The sequence below is a fragment of the Musca autumnalis genome, unplaced genomic scaffold, assembly GCF_047663935.1.
Source record: "Musca autumnalis isolate F117 unplaced genomic scaffold, ASM4766393v1 scaffold_4, whole genome shotgun sequence".
NCBI classification, from domain to species: domain Eukaryota; kingdom Metazoa; phylum Arthropoda; class Insecta; order Diptera; family Muscidae; genus Musca; species Musca autumnalis.
In genome coordinates, this window is record NW_027411977.1 from 156,647,399 (window position 1) to 156,669,704 (window position 22,306).

Here is a 22,306-nt window from a genome sequence, read left to right on the forward strand (position 1 = left end):
GTTCTACTGTGCGGATAATATACTTGTCTCTCCCACTGTTCCTCATTTTGTTCATGTGATTGTCTATCATATTAGTGAATTTAATTCTGGCATCTTCTTGTTCTTCTTTCTCTTCATTAGAGTGAATAACTTCTTCTCCGTCCACTATGAATTTGAAAATAGGAAATTTCTCTTTTGTTGCTGGTAATGCAAATTTTGGACCAAGGGAGAGTAACCATTGTACTTCTTCTGGAAAACTTATGGTCGTTTTGTTAACAAACCAATCCTCATTTATTTTTATACACATTCGTTCCCTTTGTTTGGTTTTTAGTTTTTCGAATTTTCGTATGTGGATTTCTTTTTGTTTTTGTTTGTCAGACTGAATTATTGTCTGTTCGGCTTTTTGAAAAGTGCGAAGTTCAGATTCGGACAGACAGTTTGCAATCTGAGTATTTATTAGCTCACAATGTTTTGTATTTTCGGATAATAGGTTATGTTTATGCTCTATGTTTGTGTTTAAAATTTTTTGTTGCAAATGTTCGATATGTGACGTCAATTTTGTATTTATCAACATTCTAATTTTTTCTTCACCATCTATCAATTTATTAATATTTTTAGTTGCATTCTTTTTGAAATCTGCAATAATTCCAGAATTGCAGCACTTTATTAAAAACGTTATTGTTAAACTTAATTTTATCCTTTTTCTTTCTACATTTTTACTCTTGTTAATGTTATATTTTGTGTACCTGTTTTTTGTTTTAAATTATTGTATACCATTTTGAAAGTTGTTGTTTTTCCGGCGTACTTTCCGTATATTAAATAATTTGTTCTGTTTATTTGACCTTTATTCCTTTATTAAAAATGAAAAGATAGTCAAACTCGAGGTCAAAATGTTGTTGTTTTATTATTCATCGATATTTCGCAATTACTTTGAATTGCATCATCAGAATTATCTACAATAACAAATGGATACACAAAAATTCGATATAACCAAGGCAAAATACAATGTTACGAAAACAATAAAACATACCATCTTCGCAATAATACGTAAAAAACAAACTTTAAAATATTTACTTAAACTAGCGTAGAATCATTACCATCGTCATGTAATGTAAATATTGCGATGCTGGTTTCTATCTATTGCGACCTATGTATGTTTTTTGTTTTGGCAATGAGACCTCTGTAACTTAACGCACTATTGTCGACGTTACTTTTAAAGTTCATGCGTGTAACATTTGCCGTGGTGAGATTCGATGTCCAATACTCTCACTCTCTCAAAATGTGGGTAGTGTGATGTGTTCGCACAGCGGCTTACTAATGCTGTATTTCGGTTTTTCATTCTGGTGTTTTAACTTAATGTCGGACTTATGTGCTGATATCCTTGTTATCAACTTGTTCTTAGTTATTCCGACATATAATTTATCACATGTTTCGTTAGAATCGCCGCCACATGGAATTTAATAAACGACAAACGCTAAGGAATACAAAGAAATCCAAGCAAATTTTTGGGGAAGTTGTTCCATGCGATACCAATATTTCACTGGATCCTTTGCACTGGTTCAAATGAAGTTGAAAGATAAAAGATCCCATCTTCAGCATTTGAAGGAATTTCAAGAATTGTAAATATATACAATACTTGAAACATTCGATCTTCTCTTTAGCATTAAGACCAATTTTATGAATGCTAAGTGAAATATCGGATCATTTCTTCAACATTGAACCAAGTTTATGGATTTTCAATAAGAATAATATAATGTCTTTCTGTTTGTTTGTTTTTATTTATAAAAGAATTTGATAAATATCCCATTGTTATTCCATATTTTACTTTATGAATTTAATCCTTCCTTTTTGGGATTCTTCTTGTTCGTGGCATATGATATACCAAAGGTTTGGTATAGATGACATGCCAAGGTGTAGGTTAAGATACCATTCCACAGGGTTATTGAAGATGCAAAATGATTTTGATCTTTTGTGGGTCACGGTCTTGTAAAAAAAATGGGCAAAGGTGGTAAAAGATGACGTGTCACTTGCACCCAGGCTTGAATAACATCTATGGCATCGAATATTTTGCTGGAAACCATAGCGAACAAAGAACAAATCGAAGACACTTACGATATGTCACTTATCATTTTGAGTTGCCCCAAAATTTGTAAGTACACACATATGTATGCACATTAAGTAATATGCATATTGATCTATCGAGGAACAAAAATTGAAGAATGGGATTGTTCCTGATTGGGTCCCCTTCCATTCAACTCCGCCTCCTAATTACGCAAAACTCGATTGAAGTCTTCCTTGCTTCATTAGTAAACGGTTGAACACGTATAGTAGCCAAAAGAATTCTTAATTGTTTCTTTTTTTACTTTCAACCTAAAACAAAAAATAATTACAATTGATTATGATTAAAATGCAAAATATTCGTTTTTGTCGTTTTTTAAATAAAATGTTCATAATTATTTTTTTTGTTCAACTCACCTTGATTTCTATAGTGAGAGAATATTGCCTCACATTCACACATTTTTACATTTATAATAACTACTTTTATTCATATTTAACTTATATTTAATATAAGGTAAATAATATGGGAAAATAGCATTAGCAGCAATGGCTATCAGCTATGTAATAATATACATTTGGATATTGGTATTATATAGGAATTTTACAAGAAGATATGAAATTGAATACAGCTTCAATATATTCCACAGTTGGGATGTGTAGGATATCTATTCCTTTGTTTTGAAGAAATTTGTTTTGGTGATGGCGTAAAGAATTGCATTCAGTAAAAATGTGTTCAACCGTACATATGATATCTCTGTCGCATCTTTGGCATTTGTTGTTAAGGTTTTTATTAATCAGGTGGAGGTGTGTTGTGATGGTGTGTCCCATTCGAAGGCGCGAAAAAAACCCGAATTTTTCTTTTTTCCATATTGGAGGGATAGGATGGGCTTTGACAGTCTGGGTTTACAAGGTTATAGTGCCTGTGCTGAAAGCTTATACTTTGTTCTGCAACGTGTTGTTGTAAAGTTGTTTTAATTTGTTTTTTTTTTAAGTCAAATTTTCCATTAGATCATCTGTTATCAATGGCGCAGAGCAAGCGTATTTTGAGGCCGTGTCTGCCCAAACGTTTCCGGTGAGCCCAACGTGTCCTGGGATCCAAACAAGTTGCATATTACTTTTATTTTCCATTAGAATATCACATATTTTATTTATTGATATCAAATATTTTGTTCTCTTTATTCGACCTTTATTCCTGTAATAAAAATGAAAAGATAGTCAAGCTCGAGGTCAAAATGTTGTTTGTTTATTATTCATTGCTACTTCGCATTTATTGCACTTTCTTTAATAATTCCAAAAAGATCGTCAACATACTTCGATAAAAAAGGTTGGTTTTTCAGTCAAGTTGTTCATACACGAGTCTAGTAAGTTTTCCATCACAATATCTGCAACTACTGGCGAGGCTGGGGAACCCATTGGAAGACCTCGATTTTGTTTATATATGTATCTTATTTTCAAATTTGAAATATCTGTTCTCTTTGATACAAAAAATCTCAAGATACGAATAAAAGAGCTTTTTGAGTTTTTCGTCCTTGTTTATCGTCAAGTTGTTTACCTTATCTCTAAATTGCACAGCGTTCTTGATATTATATTAGGAATTTTCCGTTAACTTTTTTAATATTTTAACTATGTATTTGGACATTTCGCTTGCTGGTGATTGTATGCAGGAACAGATTGGTCTTAAAGGGTAACCATCTTTATGAATCTTTGGGAGACCATATTCTTAGAGCATTAGACACGACTGTTTTCAATCTGTTTCTATCATAAGTTGTAATATGTCCATTCTTAAAAAGCTCTTCTACTAATTCGTTATTTTGCTTTTGCAATGATGATGTTGGGTCCTTATTTAGTCTTTGGTAATTCAACATATCTCCAACTATTTGCATCATTCTATTTTTGTATTTAGTTCGGTCCATTGCGACTGTGACATTACACTTATCTGCGTTGAGTATTATTAAATTTTTATTCCTTTTTAAAAATTCTTATGTCTGTTCTACTGTGCGGATAATATAAGCTGTGTTCCTTTACTTACCTGAGGTTACCATTTTTACCATTTGTTGCTATTTTTAACCTGCAAAGCGTTCCTTAACCCCGAAAAGTGGCAAAACTGGAAGCAATTTTTAAGAGAGTGAGAGTGGAGAGAGAGCGAAAATGGCTTTCTCTTCTACCACAGGCTACCAGCAAAATTTCTGCTGGTAAAAAATGGCAGAACTGATTTTTCGACTTTTGTTTGACGATTATTTCACAATGAAAAAGAAAATGGACGAAAAACAGAAGAAAAAGTCGAAAGCTGACAAAACTAAATTAAAAACTGTGAATTAAAAGACGAAAATTGATTTTTTTATGTTTCTTTTTTAAATTGCTGCCAGATCTACTATTTTCGTTCCTTTACTTGTCTGGTAAAAATGTTCATGGGAGAGCAATTTTGAGCAATTTTGACACTTTTCTCTTTTACCACCCTTACCATTAAAAAAGTAAAGGAACAAAGCTATACTTGTCTCTCCCATTTTCCTCATTTTGTTCATGTGATTGTCTATCATATTAGTGAATTTAATTCTGGCATCTTCTTGTTCTTATTTCTCTTCATTAGAGTGAATAACTTCTTCTCCGTCCACTATGAATTTGAAAAGAGGAAATTTCTTGCTGGTAATGCAAATTTTGGACCAAGGGAGAGTTACCTTTTTACTTCTTCTGAGAAAACTTATGGTCGTTTTGTTAACAAACCAATCCTCGTTTATTTTTATACACATTCGTTCCCTTTGGTTTTTAGTTTTTCGAATTTTCGTACATATGTGGATTTCTTTTTGTTTGTCAGACTGAATTATTGTCTGTTCGGCTTTTTGAAAAGTGCGAAGTTCAGATTCGGACAGACAGTTTGAAACCTGAGTTTTTATTAGCTCACAATGTTTTGTATTTTCGGATAATAGGTTATGTTTATGCTCTATGATTATGTTCAAGATTTTTTGTTGGAAATGTTCGATATGTGACGTTAATTTTGTATTTATCAACAATTTATTTTCTCTTCAGCATCTATAAATTTATTAATATTTTTCGTTGCATTCTTTTTGAAATCTGGAATAATTCCAGAATTGCAGTGCTTTATTAAAAACGTTATTGTTGAACTTAATTTTATCCTTTTTCTTTCTAAATTTTTACTCTTGTTTTTTCTTTCAATATTCAACATAGATGGCAATAGAAAGAAACCAGCAGTGCAATATTTACATTACATGACGATGGTAGTGATTCTACGCTAGTTTAAGTATTATTGCGAAGATGGTATGTTTTATTGTTTTTGTAACATTGTATTTTGCCTTGGTTATATAGATTTTTTGTGTATCCATTTGTTATTGTAGACAATCCTGATGGTGCAATTCAAAGTAATTGCGAAATATCGATGAATAATAAACAAACAACATTTTGACCTCGAGCTTGACTATCTTTTCATTTTAATTTATTGATATCCATTTGTTGTTAGAAATATTACAAACAGCTTTTACGACAGATAGACTGTCCGTGAATATAGCAGTTTTTTATTTTATTCCAAAGCTAAGTTTATGGCATGTAGTTTTCCAGCTGCTTCAGCCGTAAAAATTGATGCGTTGTCTTTTTAATTTTATTTTTTAGTCTATGGATGACAAAATCCTTACAGACTAACAGATTAAACTATATATATATGTATATACATATATAATCATTTAGGATTTATTGGTGTAAAGATTTAAATACTAAATGCTATTAAGGTGTAATATCAATTTTCTTTTTAGACATTCATAATTTTCTGATAAATCAATCAAGTTGGAAAACTTATTAAATTCAAGGTATAGCCGACGCAATGGGCCGTTATTGGCATAGTTAGTTGCATAATAGTTTATTGCTAGTTACGAGTAATTGCTAGTTACGAGTTGGTCTGGATGGGATGTTAATGAAAATTCTGTCCAATATAAAATCTGACATTACGTTACCATGAATAACTTTAAATAGGAATGTTATATTAAGTATCGTACGGCGACTTTTTAGAGTAAGCAGCTTTATTAAATTTAATCTATATTCGTAACATGGTAATGCCCGGTAACTCTATGCATGTGATCTGAGGCAAAATAATAAAAATTGCTTTTGAACAGATTATATTGCATTAGAATGAATGATATATCCTGGGTCCCATATTATAAACCCGTACTCAACGATACAACTCACAAAAGATATATGTAGCTGTGTACAAACTAAGGGATCAACGAATTCTCCAACGTTTTATAAAGCCCAGACTTTTGTAAGCCTTATTGGTCATAAGGGAAATATGCTCTCGGAAGTCTAGCCTATGATCCAAAAATATTCCTAGATCATTCATGGAAGAAGTAGATTCAATTAAGCGATCATTGAAATAAAAGGTTGATGTCATATGCTTACATTTCTTAATGTTTAATTCCAATAGGTTATCATTACACCATTGATAAAAACAATTGAGATCAGACTGTAATAGACACTGATCCGATTCAATATTAAATGAAAAGAAATTGTTTAACATCGTCCGCATACATAAGGACGTTGGAATGGCGTACTACACTAGGCAAATCATTTATAAATAATGTAAAAAGAATTGGTCCAAGATGACTCCCTTGAGGCACACCTGAACTAACACTAATTTTGCTTGAAATTGCATTTCCAAATTTTACCATTTGCGTTCTGCCGGTTAGGTACGATTTTATCCATATTAACAAGGATGCATTAAAACCCATTTTATGCAACTTAAACAATAAGTAGGGTGACTTGATAAAGAAAAAGACTTCAATAAAATACTTCATATCTACAAATTTGTAAAAATGTTTTTATAAATAGAAGTTATCAATTGATGAAGCTTGGAAAGATATTAAATCTGCAACCAATTTTTCAAATAGTTTAGGAATAGCATTAAGCTGTGCAATGCCTCTGTAATTGGAGAAATCGGTTCTATTACCAGATTTAAAAAAGGGTACAATATAAGATTCTTTCCAAACTTCAGGAAAGTGTCCTAACTTTGATGATTTGTTAAACATTATACAATAGCACAATTTTTCAGTATACGTGCTGGAATCCCATCTGGACCGGGAGCAGTTGTACTTTTAAGGGATTTTAAATTGCTTAATTCAGTGGGAACACTAAACCTATGCACATTAATGGATGAGAGTTTTGAAACAGAGTAATACTATGTTTACATTTACGAAATCCACTCGATTTCAACAGTCAATTCCATTGTTCAAACGTCAAATTAAATTCAATCGATTTCAGATGAGTTTTCATTTGACGTATACACAAAGGAATTGATTGAAATCGAGTGGATTTCGTAAATGTAAACCAAGCATAAGGATATATAAAAGTATCATCGTGGATTTTTGTGGAGTACATTGTTCTAAAAAACGATGCCAAGACATTCGAGATTCCAATATCATCATATGCAATAGCTTGACCAAATTTTAATATTTTAGGAAACCCATTATATCGACGCTTGTTGTTTATAAAACCATAGAACGATTTAGGATTTAACAACATTTCTTTTTTCACTTTAGATATATAGTTTTTGTAAAGTTGTTTGTTTAGGATTATATATTCTAATCTTTTAACAGAATAATTTTTATAATTTAAATGTGTACCACTTTTCTTGAATTTTTTGTAAAATGTATTCTTTTTGTTTTTCAATTTTGATAGAAGTGGAGTAATCCATGAAGGACTCGTATTCTTAAAAGATGCGGGTTTTGGAACAGTTTTTGACATTAAAGTTTCTAATGTGCGATAAAACAAGTGTACCCTATCGTCTAAAGAATCTAGTGAACAGAGAGTAGACCAGTCGATAGAGATGGAAGTGAATTTAACTTTACGTAATTTGTTTTTGAGAAGCAGTACATAGGTTTAGATTGATGAAATTTACTATTTAATGCAGTGATAGTCCTTAAAGGAACCTGTTTTTTAATTTAGGGTGATGTTAATCTTCGTGAAAAGTTAAGGGGTTACAAGGAGAAGATAAAATGTCACAAGGAAAATTGACAAATATGAGATCAAGGAGCCTTCCTAATGCATTGTAGTTCTTGTTAATTTGCGATAGATCAATACTTATTAACAGCCATATGCATTGTTTTGTACTTTCCCTCATTTCAGTCGGTAAATATTCATTATTGTTATCAGGGTTTTCTATCCATTTAATATTAGGCAAATTGAAGTCACCAAGAGTGATCAAAATATCGTTGGACTTTGCAGACCGAAATGCGTGAAGGATTAATGATATATGTTTTAAATATATATCAACACTTGCATCTGGAGGAATATATGAACAAGTAATGAATATAGTTAAATGCATGAGATGAATCTTAATAGCGACTATTTCGATATCAACCGACGTCTGAAATGAAATTTCTTCAGCGGGAATTTCAGTAGAGACGCCAACAAGCACTCCACCACCTCTACTTTTTAAGTTATCGGTACGATCACGCCAAAATATCTGGAATTTTGAACAAAAAATCTCAGAATCATAAATTTTGCTTGAAAGCCAAGTTTCAGTAAAGGTAGAAACGCAATGAAATACGCCGCTTTTTCACGCTCAGTTTCATGTAAAAGATATATAAAAACGTTAAAGTGTTTATGCTTTTTGGTAAATGCAGCAACCAAAAGCTTTATGTAAACAGATGTTTAAAACTTGTCTGTAGTATTTGCAGATGAGATGGCAGCAACACACTGTTAAGGTTGTCAGATAGCAGCTAAAGTTCTTTTGACACTAGAATTGTGCTTTATATTGCAAATAACGAGTTAAGTGCGGCGGAAACTGTTTATATTCGTTAACATTTAGATATGGGAACACCACAAAAGATTGATTGTTCACATTAGGAAGTTTAATAACCGCAAAAAAGACGAAAACTTTGTCGTTTTTAAGAGCGAGTTAAATAACACGTCCGAACAGTACAACAACTTTGTAAAAACATTCTATATATCTATTTTCCAAGGATGGTAACCAAGATTCTATATACAGAATGCTTATAGGTGTTGTCCGAAAAGCGTAAATACTAGCCGGATACTGTTGCGATATACAGTTTTAATGTGGCGCAGTGTAGTTATTGGACTGTTCCATTTTAGGTTTAAAATGTGTTCATTCCAACAATAGTTTTTTTTCGAAAACAACTCCCAAGATTTTTAATTTGTTGTCACAGGGAAAGACTGTGTTGTTAATTGTAAGATTGGGATATATGCAGTTATGTTTTCTGCAAATATGCATGGCGATATTTTTGCTCCTGATGTTTTTGCCCAATTATTGATCTCCTGAATTAATCCGGAAAAGACTTCATTGGTTTCATCATTATTTTTATTTAGGCTTATGATGTACAAATCGTCTGCATATAGACAGTGCTGAATTTTGCTGTGCTTGTTTACGATGACACTTATTTCGTTAAATGCAATTTGGAAAGAATCACGGATAGTGGTGATCCTTGGGGTATTCCGTTGTGTATTTGAAAGTTCCGGGAATATTGATTATTAATTCTCACTCTTTGTTAGGAAGGATTTTAAGTAATTTAGAATTCTCCGATTCCCCAAGATCTTAGTGCTTCTAGAATAACGTGCATTCCTATCCGGTCAAAAGCCTATTCAAACTCAATTGCTAAAACTGACGCATGATTTCTTGACGATAGCGCTTTCGTAACGAAGTAATCGATATATAACAATGCATTGGTACAGCCTTGGTTTTCTTTGAATGTAACTTGGTTTGTTGCTTTTAATTTGCGACATTTTAAAAACATGCTATTCTTTTGGAAATACAGTATAATCTCGATAATCCGGACACCACATGTTTCGGCGGTGTCCGTATTATCGAATTTTCCGGATTACCGAGTAGTAACAAAAACATATAATTTTGTAAGATTAAATCATTATAACGGATGTTTACTAGATAATAATTTGACATCTAAGGTAAACGAATTCATAGTAAGCAAACATGACGGGTTGCGACCATTTTTAGACTGTGAGCAGCTTTCCTAGCTACCAAATTGTTTCGTATATTCCTCCAGCGTAATTTAGGTGACCTATGCTGATGATTACGAGAATATTCGTATGTTCAAAAAAGTTGTTTATTGTAACCTTAAGCACATTTTTATAGTTGACTGTATCTTTCAATTTTAGACGGTTTGACATATATGGAAGGAAACGTATAAAAATCTAACATTTTCTAAAATAAAGTTGTTTTAATAAAATATTAAAACAACGACTATGGGATAAAGCCAGACTATTTTGAAAAGCAAAATAGAAGTCGTCATTACAAATAAAAAAATTCCAACCCTCCTATTTTGACCTTTAAGGATCTTTCACAGACAGTATGTCCCGGAAAGATGTTTACTGATATCTATGCTAAATTATTACAGTTGATTGTCTACTCGAATTTTTAACGGTTTAGTAAATAGCATTGTTTTGCTGTTTTGAATTTTCTACAGAACCCTTTCTACAGAGTTCAGATAATCTAGAAAGTTGTTTACTGAGATCTAAGGTACATTATAAAAATGGACCTCGCCGATTTTGACCTTCGCGATGAGGTTTTGTTCGTTATGATCAGAGCTCAAAGAAAAAATAAAATTTCTTAACGGTTCGGAAGATATGACATCAAAGCCTCGAATTTTTGGTCTTCTCTTTTTCATGCTGCGGTGTCAGAATATGGTTAATAAACCCAAAAATTGCACGTCGTATGATTTATATACAAGGTCTCTACTAGTTCCTTCGTTCAGCTCAACAAAAACCCAACTATTAATTCAAACGTTTTAAACATTCTAGGTAAAAATATCTTTGGAGTACATTACATGCTCCTGAGGGAGTTTCTCACTAATCGAAGGACTGATGAACTAATTCCTTTAGAGGAAACGAACACGCAAGACCAATTTTTCAGAGAACTAGTCTACACACCGCTATGTTTTAAATTATGTTATTTCATTCGACAGTTTCAGGTAGTCCATATCGCATCTTCCTGGCTGTATAACTGAGTCAACTGGGGCTAGCCTGAAAGCCGATTTTTGGAAATAAAACTCTGAAAAACTTAATTTTTCTTATTTATACACCAATTGCTATAGCTAAGAGTGAAAGCTTCAATGAAATAAATAATATAATGTTCAAAATAGGAAAGAAATATTGATGTCCGGATTATCGAGGTCAAAAAATATGTGATGTCCGGATTACAGAGTCTACAATGTAATTAAATTAGACGTTGTTTTATTCCCCAGTACGATTTGTAACAAATAAAACAGGGTTCGTTTTAGATTACGTTTCTACAATGCTTTGTTTACTTTATTACACTTATTCGGAACCGACAATTATTTATTAATCACGCAGCTATTCTTTAACCGATCTGTTCAGTTCAACGCTTAAAACACAACTAACTCACCGTTGCTGGTTCCAACTGTATTTATCTCAAAATTCCCTCGTTCAAGAATCCTCTAGAACACGTCTGGCAACACATCGAATCTGTGCAACGAACACACAGACGCACTAAGCGAACAACCAGACTCACATACATGGGCGAAGATCAATACAAGTGGACAAGCACACTAATGACGTAATTACAACAAAAAACACATGCAAGGAATAAAGAAGTAGCAAACTAATCGATAATTACAAGATTATGGCTAAACAAACAAAAGCACATTTATGAAAGGTAAAGTAAGAACTAGAATGATGAAGAGAATTCTACATGGTAGTTGTTGTTGCTTAAATAAATTAACTGCGTAATAAAAACTTTACGTTACAATTCAAATTTTTAAATTAACGGAAATTAAACTAAATTAACTTAAACCTATCAGTTACATTCGTAACATTGCCTCCCGCTTAAGCCTGTTCGTCCCGAATAGGCACAGTTCCCTCTCGGTGGTATGGGCATTGGTAACACTGTCTCCGGCTTAAGCCTGTTTATCTTGACTAGACACAGTTCTCGTTCCGTAGTGGTGGCAACCGATTTAGATGTACCCTCGACTCCGTCAGCTTTGGACTTTTGCTCTTCTGGACGACATTGCTTTCTCTCCTGGAATCGCGACGTCATATCTTCTTTTTTCGTGGCCACCCTCCTGAGTTCCACCTGGTCTTCATCGCACTTGTCCTTGCTTGCTGTACGGCCGCTTTTCGATGTACCTTTTCTCGACGTACATCCTCGCTTTTCCCCCTCGTTGCGGGATTTTTCCGCTTTCGTACGTGCCTTTTGTCGGCGGCTTCAGCGTACGGACATCGACAGCGATCTCGCCGGATGCTGCCTTTGGGCGATGTTTGCTTTTCTCGTTGTAGCCCACACTTATTGGTATTTTCACATTGGACCATGTCATCGCACGGTGCTTTATGTCCAGGTTGATATCGAAGGCAATCATGAAGTCTACACCAAGTATAACTTCGTCCACAATATCGGCCACTATAAAATCGAAATTTACAGACTTTCTACCCATACTTAGGCTTTGGTAGGCCTTTCCATGTACTCTTGCCGTCTCGCCTGTGGCCGTCCGCAATTTGAATCCATTTAACGGCAATACCTTCCCCTTTACCAAATCCGGTCTAATAATGGACTTTGTTGCACCGGTGTGCAATGTCAAGGTACGCAATACACCATTAATGAAGCCTTTAACCGTTAATTTGTGATTCTTCTGCTGGACTATGGCTATAGAAATTGTGGGACCTTCGTTTTCTTCCTCTCCCGCCGGCGCCTCGTGATTGGCAGAACTTGCTGTATCTGATTCACCTGATGTCTCTCTTTCCAGATTCTTGGCCACAGGTTGGTCGTCGCTTTTTGAAGGCGGTGAGGTGGATCTGGGCCTTGCTTGTCTCAATCTGCATTCTCGGGCCAAGTGTCCAGTTTTCCGACAGTTATAACAAGTCTTTCTCGTTTTGCCAGCCCCTCGTTTCACTTTATCTATTACCTGCATTAGTGCATCTTTCATTAGTTCGACAACGGTCTGGGGATTGTTGTCCTCAACTTCCAGCCTCCGCACATAGCAAGTCTGAGGCTTCACCATTGTCTCTTGCTTATGTCCGCCACAGTTCTTAAGTTCGAGAGCAGCAATTATATCTCCATAGTTGTTTCTAGAAGCGGCGGGAATATTCTGTAATACGTCAGCAGCACCGCCCTTCAATGCCATAAGTAGTCGTACCGCCTTGTCGTTCCACGAATTTCTCGAAGCTACCGTCTCAAATTGTAATTTGAAGACATCAAACGATGTATATCCGCCGAATTCAGGAGGCTTGATTATCAGAGTGTTATCAATAACTCGCACTGGTCCTCCTTTGATTTCCAATTCCGACATTTTCTTTTCCAGATTCACAAACTTCTCGTCGTGGGCCAGAAATTGCCTATCCATTTTCTTTAAATGGTTTTTCACAACATCCACTCGCCTTTCAATAACTTGCGTAATATTCTCGAGTCTTTCACTGATTTTTCTAAAATTTGCCTCTAATTTTTCCAATTTTTGGGAATTTTCGTCCAATTCTTCCTTCATCCATCTGAAGTTTTCATCTATTGCAATAGATTCCTCTTCCATTCTCTTATTAATTTGTTGCATCAATGTTGCCGTAAACTCCATCAGCTTCGATGTCAGCACTTCTGTTATCTCACTATAACTCGCAACCGCCTCTGAGGGTTCATCCCTAATCTCAAACTCATATTCGTCGATGTCCATTCTGAGGCGCTCGAACACTTCCAAAAGGCGTTTTTGCAGCTCAGCCTTACCCAGCAAAAAAGTTTGGAAGTAGTGCAATGCAGAGTTATGATTTCAATACATCTTTCGATGCAGTCCACACGGAGTTATGTTTTCATAGCTGCACTCTGCACTCGCTTATAGATCCCTAGCCAAGCAAGCCAACTTTTTGATCCCTACAGTCGCAGTCTTTTTTCTGAACACAAGAAAGAGTGTTAAAATTCTAAGAATTTGTTTTATAAAAAAGAAATACAAACTAAAGTTATGAACATTGCAGTAATTCACGCAAATTATTTTTGGAGTTTTTTTTGGAAATCTGAACTGGAGCAGGAGGAAAAATGGAAAGCCATTTGGATGATGAACCAAAATCAGTTGTGGTGTCATAAAATGCAGAACGGAGGAGTAAACTCAGGTACGATTAAATTTAATGGAGCATTTTTATAATTTGTGTTAATGTAATAGAGTTAATATTCTTGTTTTACACATATAAGAAATGTATTTTATTTATTTTGGGATATTTGCAATGGCTTGCATTTTATAACATCTTTAGACTGCATGTAAATTCAATCCAAAATACTACTTCAAAGGTTGTGATTTGGATCGAAAATGGAGTGCATCCAAGCTGTGTGCCGTGGAAGCAAAATGGAGTGCATCCTAGCTCCGCGCTCTCTTGTAAAATTCATAGGTGAATTCATAGGAAAAGATGTACTCTAGCGGCAATTGTTCTAGTGATTTAACTGCATCCGCGGATGCAAACTTTTTGCTGGGTACTTCCGGTTGTTGGCAACCCAATCTTAGATAGCTGCTTCTTCACGTCTTCCTCACGCAAATCCTTGAACTTCAACTTCATTGTAGGATTATCGTAAGTCTACTTCCTGACACCAATTGTTACGGAATTAGGTTTAACTAATCTCCCAGTACGATTTGTACCAAATAAAACAGGGTTCGTTTTAGTTTACGTTTCTACAATGCATTATTTACTTTATTACACTTATTCGGAACCGACTTTAATTACTAAGCACACAGCTTGTCTCTAGTAAGCACGCAGCTATTCTTTAACCGATCTGTTCAGTTCACCGCTTAAAACACAACTAACTCACCGTTGCTGGTTCCACCTGTATTTATCTCAAAATTCCCTCGTTCAAGAATCCTCTAGAACACGTCTGGCAACACCTCGAGTCTGTGCAACGAACACACTAAGCGAACAACTTTTGGAATTGTTTTTCAATCATAGTAAGTTTTGTTTTTAGCTTTCGATTACAGCAAGCCATGAATTCATGTTTTCTGTATATGCCATATATAAATATTGTAACTGTGTAGAAAAATCATTCATTGTATTCTAACAACCAACCTGGAATTACCTGTCAACAATTTTTCTTCAATAAATACATTTTATTTTCTTCGTTTCAATTCATCGTATTCTACAATTCTAAGAGGTTATGGGCGATAAAGAAATTAGTGGAATTCCGCAGTTTAACGGCTTCAACTATGATGAATGGCAATTTCGGGTGAAAATACACCTCGAAGCGCTGAATTGCGGTGAGGCTTTAACGGGTCAAAGCACAAACGAAGAATTTCAGAAGAAAGATCGTAAAGCCAAAGAACGATTGGTGGCGTTTGTTGGAAATGTATGTTTAGGATACATTCGGGATAAGTCAACTGCAAAAGAGATGTGGGACAGCTTGAAAGCTGCTTTTGAAAAGAAATCTGTTGTTAATCAATTGCTGGTGAGAAAACAATTAGTGAACTTAAAAATGGCTGAAGGGGAATCCCTCGCCGAATTCTTCTTGCAATTCGAGATGTTGATTAGAAAATTGGAAATAGCTGGTGCAGAAGTTCCAAAAAGTGATAAATTAACTCAACTTTTTATGGCATTGCCCGGAAAATACGACCCCATTACTACAGCAATACAAAATATGGATGAAGAAAAAATCAACTACGATATTGTGAAGAATCGTCTATTGCTTGAAGATGCCAAGATAGCAAGTCACGAATCAGAGGAATGTTCCGAAGAAACAAAGACTGCTTTTGCTGGTAAGAAGACATTCAAGAAGAAATTTCAAGGACGTTGCTTTAAATGCAATAAATTTGGGCATAGAGCAAATGAATGCCGGAGCAATCAAAATAGGTTTTCGCAGAACAACGGTCATTTAACAGGAAAAAATCAAGTAAGAATGTAGGCGAATGTAATCATACTTCAAAATCTGTATGTTTCATGGTTAATTCAAATAAAAGTGAGAATCCTAAAACGTACATAACATTCAAGCTTGATTCTGGATCAAGTGACCATCTAGTAAATGAAAGCTGGTACTTCGAAAAACTAAATATTTTGCAGAATCGCATTGAAATTAATTTGCAAAAGACAATCATTCTATATTTGCGGAGCGTTCTGGTAGTATACGAGGTAAGAGCAACTGTGATATTGATGTTACATTAATGGATGTGTTATATGTGCCTGACCTGAGAGACAACCTTTTGTCTGTGAAAAAGATGACATCAGCTGGAATCGATGTAAGGTTTTCAAAAAACGAAGCTTTGATATTCAAAGGAAGTGAACTTATAGCAAAAGGTTATTTATGTGGAAGTCTCTATGAGGTCACATTGGAAATACAAAACCCATCAGCAAATATTTGCAATTCAGAAGAAATAACTTTGTGGCACAAACGGCTTGGTCACATTGGACAGTCCTCTTTAAATAATATGATTTCGAAAAACATGATACCTGATATAAATATAAAGAAAGAAAAAATGGATTTTTGCGACGTATGTGTTGAGGCGAAGCATTGTCGTGATCCTTTTGATGAGAAACGTGAAAGGGCCAGAAGACCATTGGAAAGGATACACTCTGATGTTTGTGGCCCCATAGAGCCAGCAGCTTGGAATGGGTCTAGATATTTTGTGTCATTCATTGATGACTTCACACACCTCGCGATTGTTTATGACATCAAAAATAAATCTTCAGTATTTGAAAAACTGAAAGAATTTGAAGCCCTTGCCACAGCCCATTTCGGAACTTCAATTTCTAAATTGACGGTTGATAAAGGAACAGAATATAGATCAAACGAGCAGAAGAAGTGGTATCGTATGAAAGGTATACAAGTAGAAGAAACCATTGCATACTCTCCTCAGCAAAATTGAGTTGCTGAAAGATTCAACAGAACATTGGTCGAAAAGGTCAGATCGATGTTAATAGAATCAAATGTGCCGAAATATCTATGGAATGAAGCAGCTTTAACGGGTACGTATCTGATAAACAGAAGTCCTACAAAAGCTCTACATGACAACGTCCTGCCTGCTGAAATGTGGTACGGATTCAAACCGAACTTAGAATCCCTGAAGATATTTGGCTGTAAGGCATATGCATGGATTCCGAAGCAAAAGAGGAAGAAATTGGACCCCAAAAGCAAACAGTTGATAATGATAGGGTATGTGCCAAATGGATACAAACTATGGGACCAAAATTCAAAATCAGTATCAACTTCACGCGATGTAAAGTTCGATGAAAATGTATTTCCCTACAAGAACTTAGCAGAAAGAAACAATGTTAAGATTATACAATCGATGAACGAGCAAGAAGGGGAAGATTGCGAAAATGTGCTCGTTATTCACAGCGAAGACGATTTACAACAGCCTGCAGAGACAGATTCAATATCTGAAGTACAACAACAGCCTGCAAAACAGATTCAATATCTGAAGTACAGCAGCAGCAGCTATGAAAAATAATTTACAATTGCGGCAGTTAGATGTCAAGACTGCTTTCCTTCACGGAGTTTTAAAAGAAGAAATATATATAGATATTCCAGAAGGGGTTACCTCAACGCAAGCAAATGGATGCAAATTGCATAAGTCTCTGTACGGGCTGAAACAAACTCCAAAGTGCTGGAATGATAGATTAAATGATTTCCTCGTAAGTATTGGGTTTGAAAGATCAAAGCACGACTATTGTTTGTATACAAAGAAAACGGGACATGGTAGCGATGTTATTTATGTAATAATGTACGTCGATGATTTACTAGTTGCTAGCTCCAGTATCAATGATATAAACAAATTTAAACGTGATCTTTCTGCAAAGTTTGAATTGTCAGAAAGTGGCTAAAATACTTCCTTGGAATGAAGATTGAAATCAATAACGATCATCTACAAATATCGCAAGATGCAAACATAAAGAATGTTCTTAAAAAATGCTCAATGAACGAATGCAATGGTGTTAAAACTCCTATGGATAAAGGTTTTCAACTCCGACAGTCATCCGGAATATCAACTGACAAGCCGTACAAAGAACTTCTTGGTAGTTTAATGTACATTATGCTATGTGTGAGACCGGATATTTGCTACCATGTTGGGTACCTTGGCAGATTTCAAAATTGACTTATAAAGATAATAATCCAGAGATATTAGAAGGATATGTCGACGCTGACTGGGGAAGTGATATCAATGACAGGAAGTCGGTCAGTGGGTACATTTTTAAAGTGTTCGGATGTACTGTGTCATGGTCAAGCAAAAAACAACAGACCGTAGCAACATCTTCGAGTGAGGCCGAATATATAGCTCTTAGTGCTGCTGTTTCCGAAGCTGTATGGCTTAGAGGAATTTTACAAGATTTAGATGTAATAACAGATGAACCTGCTACAATCTATGAAGACAATGTCGGATGTATTTTTATGGCCTCAAATACTGAAATGAAACGCTCCAAACATATCGACATAAAACATCATTTTGTTCGAGATTTGGTACAGAAGGGTATAATCAAAATCAAGCAAATTTCAGAAAAGAATCAGTTGGCTGATATCTGCACAAAGTCATTGGATCGAACTAACTTTGAGAATCTCTGTAACGCTATCGGTTTGCATGATTGAGAAGGGGTTTTGGAATTGTTTTTCAATCATAGTAAGTTTTGTTTTTAGCTTTCGATTACAGCAAGCCATGAATTCATGTTTTCTGTATATGCCATATATAAATATTATAACTGTGTAGAAAAATCATTCATTGTATTCTAACAACCAACCTGGAATTACCTGTCAACAATTTTTCTTCAATAAATACATTTTATTTTCTTCGTTTCAATTCATCGTATTCTACAATTCTAAGAACAACCATACTCACATACATGGGCAATGACGTAATTACAACAACAAACAAATGCAAGATAAAAAGAAGAACGATAATTACATGATTATGGCAAAACAAACAAAAGCACATTAATGAAAGGTAAAGTAAGAACTAGAATGATGAAGAGAATTCTACATGGTAGTTGTTGTTGCTTAAATAAAGTAACTGCGTAATAAAAACTTTACGTTACAATTCAAATTTTTAAATTAACGGAAATTAAACTAAGTTAACATAAACCTATCAGTTACATTCGTTACAGTTGCAATGAGATCGGACGATAGCCGGTGAAATCGGTTTTACTTTTTTTGGGCTTGGGTATTGCTGATACAACAGCCGATTTCCATGAGTGGGGAATTACCCCTCTGTTAAGAATTAGGTTGTATAATTTTTACAACACAGATAAACCGTAATCTGACAAATTTTGTATCATAAGGTATGTGATACGATCATGTCCAGGACTGCTTCCCGTAACTTTTCTCAACGCTTGAGATGCCTCTATTATTGAAATATTTTGTTCAATAACAGATGCGTGCCGGTTACCGTTTGATATAAATTTTTTTTTTTGCGATCCAGAAGTCCGGATGAAAGTTTCTGTCTAAGGAGTCTTCCGACCAACGATGCCAAAAATAGTTAATAGTTTTGCCAGACAGTTGAACGAGGAGTGTCTCTACTTATGGTTTTTGTAAAGTTTTCAGAGCAAACCATTTTTTCCTTTTTGTTCTCAAACCTGAATTTGGCATTACCTTTTTTATAAGAAAGAAAATTTTCCATTGTTGGTCTTTTTTGGAAAATACACCATTTTTCACCTTATCTGTTCCGAGAATTGTAAGCTTATGATTCCACCAAGGGACAGAAAGCTTCTTGTTTTTTTTAAGGGTATACTTCGGCTTGCTGCATTTCTTATGCTTTTAGTGGTTATAGCATTGACTTTGTTGATGGTTCCATTCAATTGCTTGTTTTTGAATTGTTCATCAGCTAATTGTTTGTACAAGTCCCAATTAGCGTTTTTGTAGTTATATTTGGCGATGGGTTTGACTTGTGAGATATTCGTGGGAGTTGTGTTATATGTGAATATGGGGTAGTGATCAATATGGTACAAGTCTGGTAATGTTAAGCATGATGTAAATGGTAGCAATGATAGTGAGCAACAAGCAATGTCGATGTTGGAAAATGTATGGAAAGTGGAAAAGTGAGTAGGTTTTCCGTCGTTTAGAATGCATAAATTTTGTGTGTTGAGTGCATTTTCCAAAATAACGCCCCTTGTGTTGTTTTTGTTGGAGCCCCATTGAGTGTTCCAACTATTTACATCTCCAATCAGAATGGTGGGTGTATTTATGTGTTAGAAGAGTTCGAGTATATCGTTTTCATCAAATACCTCATTTGGATGAATATAAATTGAAATAATTGTAATTTTAATATGCAGAGTAACTTCTATTACAATATTGAAGATTTTTGATGAATTGAAAATTCGTTTGTGTGAAATGCTGTTTTTTATAAATACAGCTATTCCACCTTTGGCAGTTGTGTTGCCGATGTGATTGGATGAGTGTGAAGTAAATGTGTTTGGCGATGTAAACGACGCAACGAGGAACAGAAAATTATAAATCAAATAATCACTCATCATTTGAACGAAGATTAGAAAAAAATTTACCGTTTAACGAGAAACCGACTTTTTGTGGAAACTGTATAAACTCAGAAGAGAATATAAAAACTTCGAGTGGAAACAAAACGACGCAATAAGAAAAAGAAGCAAAATAACCGTTGAAATGGCTGCACTTGGTGACTTTTCTGGAATTCGCAATAATTTGGCTGTTGCCAAACGAGCTGTTGTTGTTGCTGCAAAAGTTTGTGTGTGGTAGCGAAGGAGATCGTGGAAACAGAGGACGTTTGAGATTGTTCGATGGGTTTGAATACGACGAAACGATGGATTTTGAGGGCAGGAGATTTGGTGTCAATCTGCAAAATGTTAGGAATTGCATACGAAGTTAACGACTTGCCTGTTAAGTTCTGCGAACATAGGCGACGATTACTAAACTGATGAAGAAGAAGACGTCGACGAAGAAGCTGCTTCTGCAACGAGTGAAACGATGGACCGAACAATAGTAGCAAAGATGAAAGACGACGATGTTTCTAAAGCTGGTGATTACAACGAAGTTTATGACGACTGTAATGAAGTTATCGTGGGCGTAGAAAGGTATGCTACGACATTCGATGGTTATAAGAAAGAGGAGTAAATTCACTCAAACAAACGGACGAACATAAAAATGTAAACAAAAACCGAAACGAATATGCAATGACGCAATATGCAACAGAGTCTAGCGTCCCAAGATTTATAAAGAATTTTCGTGATATTGAGGAATCAATTAGACCATTTGAAGGCAGTGGAGTTTTATCAATTAGATAATGGATTTAAGAATTTGAGGAAACAGCTGTCATAATGGTTTGGGATGATTTCCAGAAGTACATCTTTGGTAAGAAATCATTGAAAGGTCTGGCTAAACTTTTTGTGTCAAGTGAACGAGGTATTACGTAGTGGCAGAAACTTAAGGAATCCCTTAATGACGAATTTGGAACCGACTTGAATAGTGCACAACTGATGTCGAAGTGTTGTTAGTGATAGACGTGTTTTTGTTTGGCTCTCAAAGAATACCAAACGGCAGCAAAAATACAAACTTTACCTCCTTGAAGCAGATCCCAAAAGAAAACGTAAACACCCGGATTGACGATCCATAATTGACAACTGGATTAACACGGTGAATATTAATAAATAATTAATATTTAAAATAATATATTCGGAAATCTCACTGGAAAGCCGCGTTTTCAAATTTCACTGAGATCAATTGTTTACAACCAGTCAGCTGGTCTCTCTCAAACACAATACTGGTTTGGTGTTACCAACGTTGCCACATAAAATATAGAGTCTATCAGCTGGGTGTACTAAAAAACATATGCAGCATTGCCAACTCTGTATCCACACTCAAGCAAATAAAAAGAATTGCCAGAACAAAAATTTTCGATTGTAATAGCTCTGTTCCTGATCAAGAATGTCACAAACGCCGATTCCAACAAACTCAAATATACATTCAGCAAAAAGAATGTTGATTGAAACTTCCCCTGAAAACGTTAACTCAGATAAATCAGACAAATTAGTTGGAAATGTCCAATTATCTGAGTTAATGAAAATGATGCAAACTTCAATGGAAGAGGTATTGGAAGAGAAATTAAAGAATGTGTCAACGAAAAGTGATATCGAAGAGATTAAGATCCACATAGCCGATTTCGATGAAAAATTTAACGAACTTAAAGCGGAAAATGAGGCAATGAAATCCGAAATAGCAGACTTAAAAGCTGAACGACTAAAAGACCAGCAACAACTCCGTCGATTAGTTGAACAGAGTAAACGGAAGAATTTATTTATTAAAGGCATAACGAAGAAAGGTTCACCAAAAAAATCCGTGGAACATATATTAGGAAAAATACTCAAACTTGATGATGTA

At 34.8% G+C, this 22,306-nt stretch overlaps 1 protein-coding gene and 1 long non-coding RNA gene across 3 annotated transcripts in view; one reads left to right on the forward strand and one right to left on the reverse strand.

Annotated features, from left to right (window-relative positions):
- The window catches only part of SH3PX1 (sorting nexin 33-like protein SH3PX1), a 161,482-nt gene that overhangs the window by 118,883 nt on the left and 20,293 nt on the right, over positions 1 to 22,306 (forward strand). The window lies entirely within an intron of this gene.
- LOC141401799 (uncharacterized) lies at positions 693 to 21,642 on the reverse strand. The gene is made up of 2 exons (XR_012412442.1): positions 21,488 to 21,642; positions 693 to 3,229 (listed from the first exon to the last, which is right to left on the reverse strand). It is a non-coding gene; the product is annotated as an uncharacterized lncRNA (long non-coding RNA).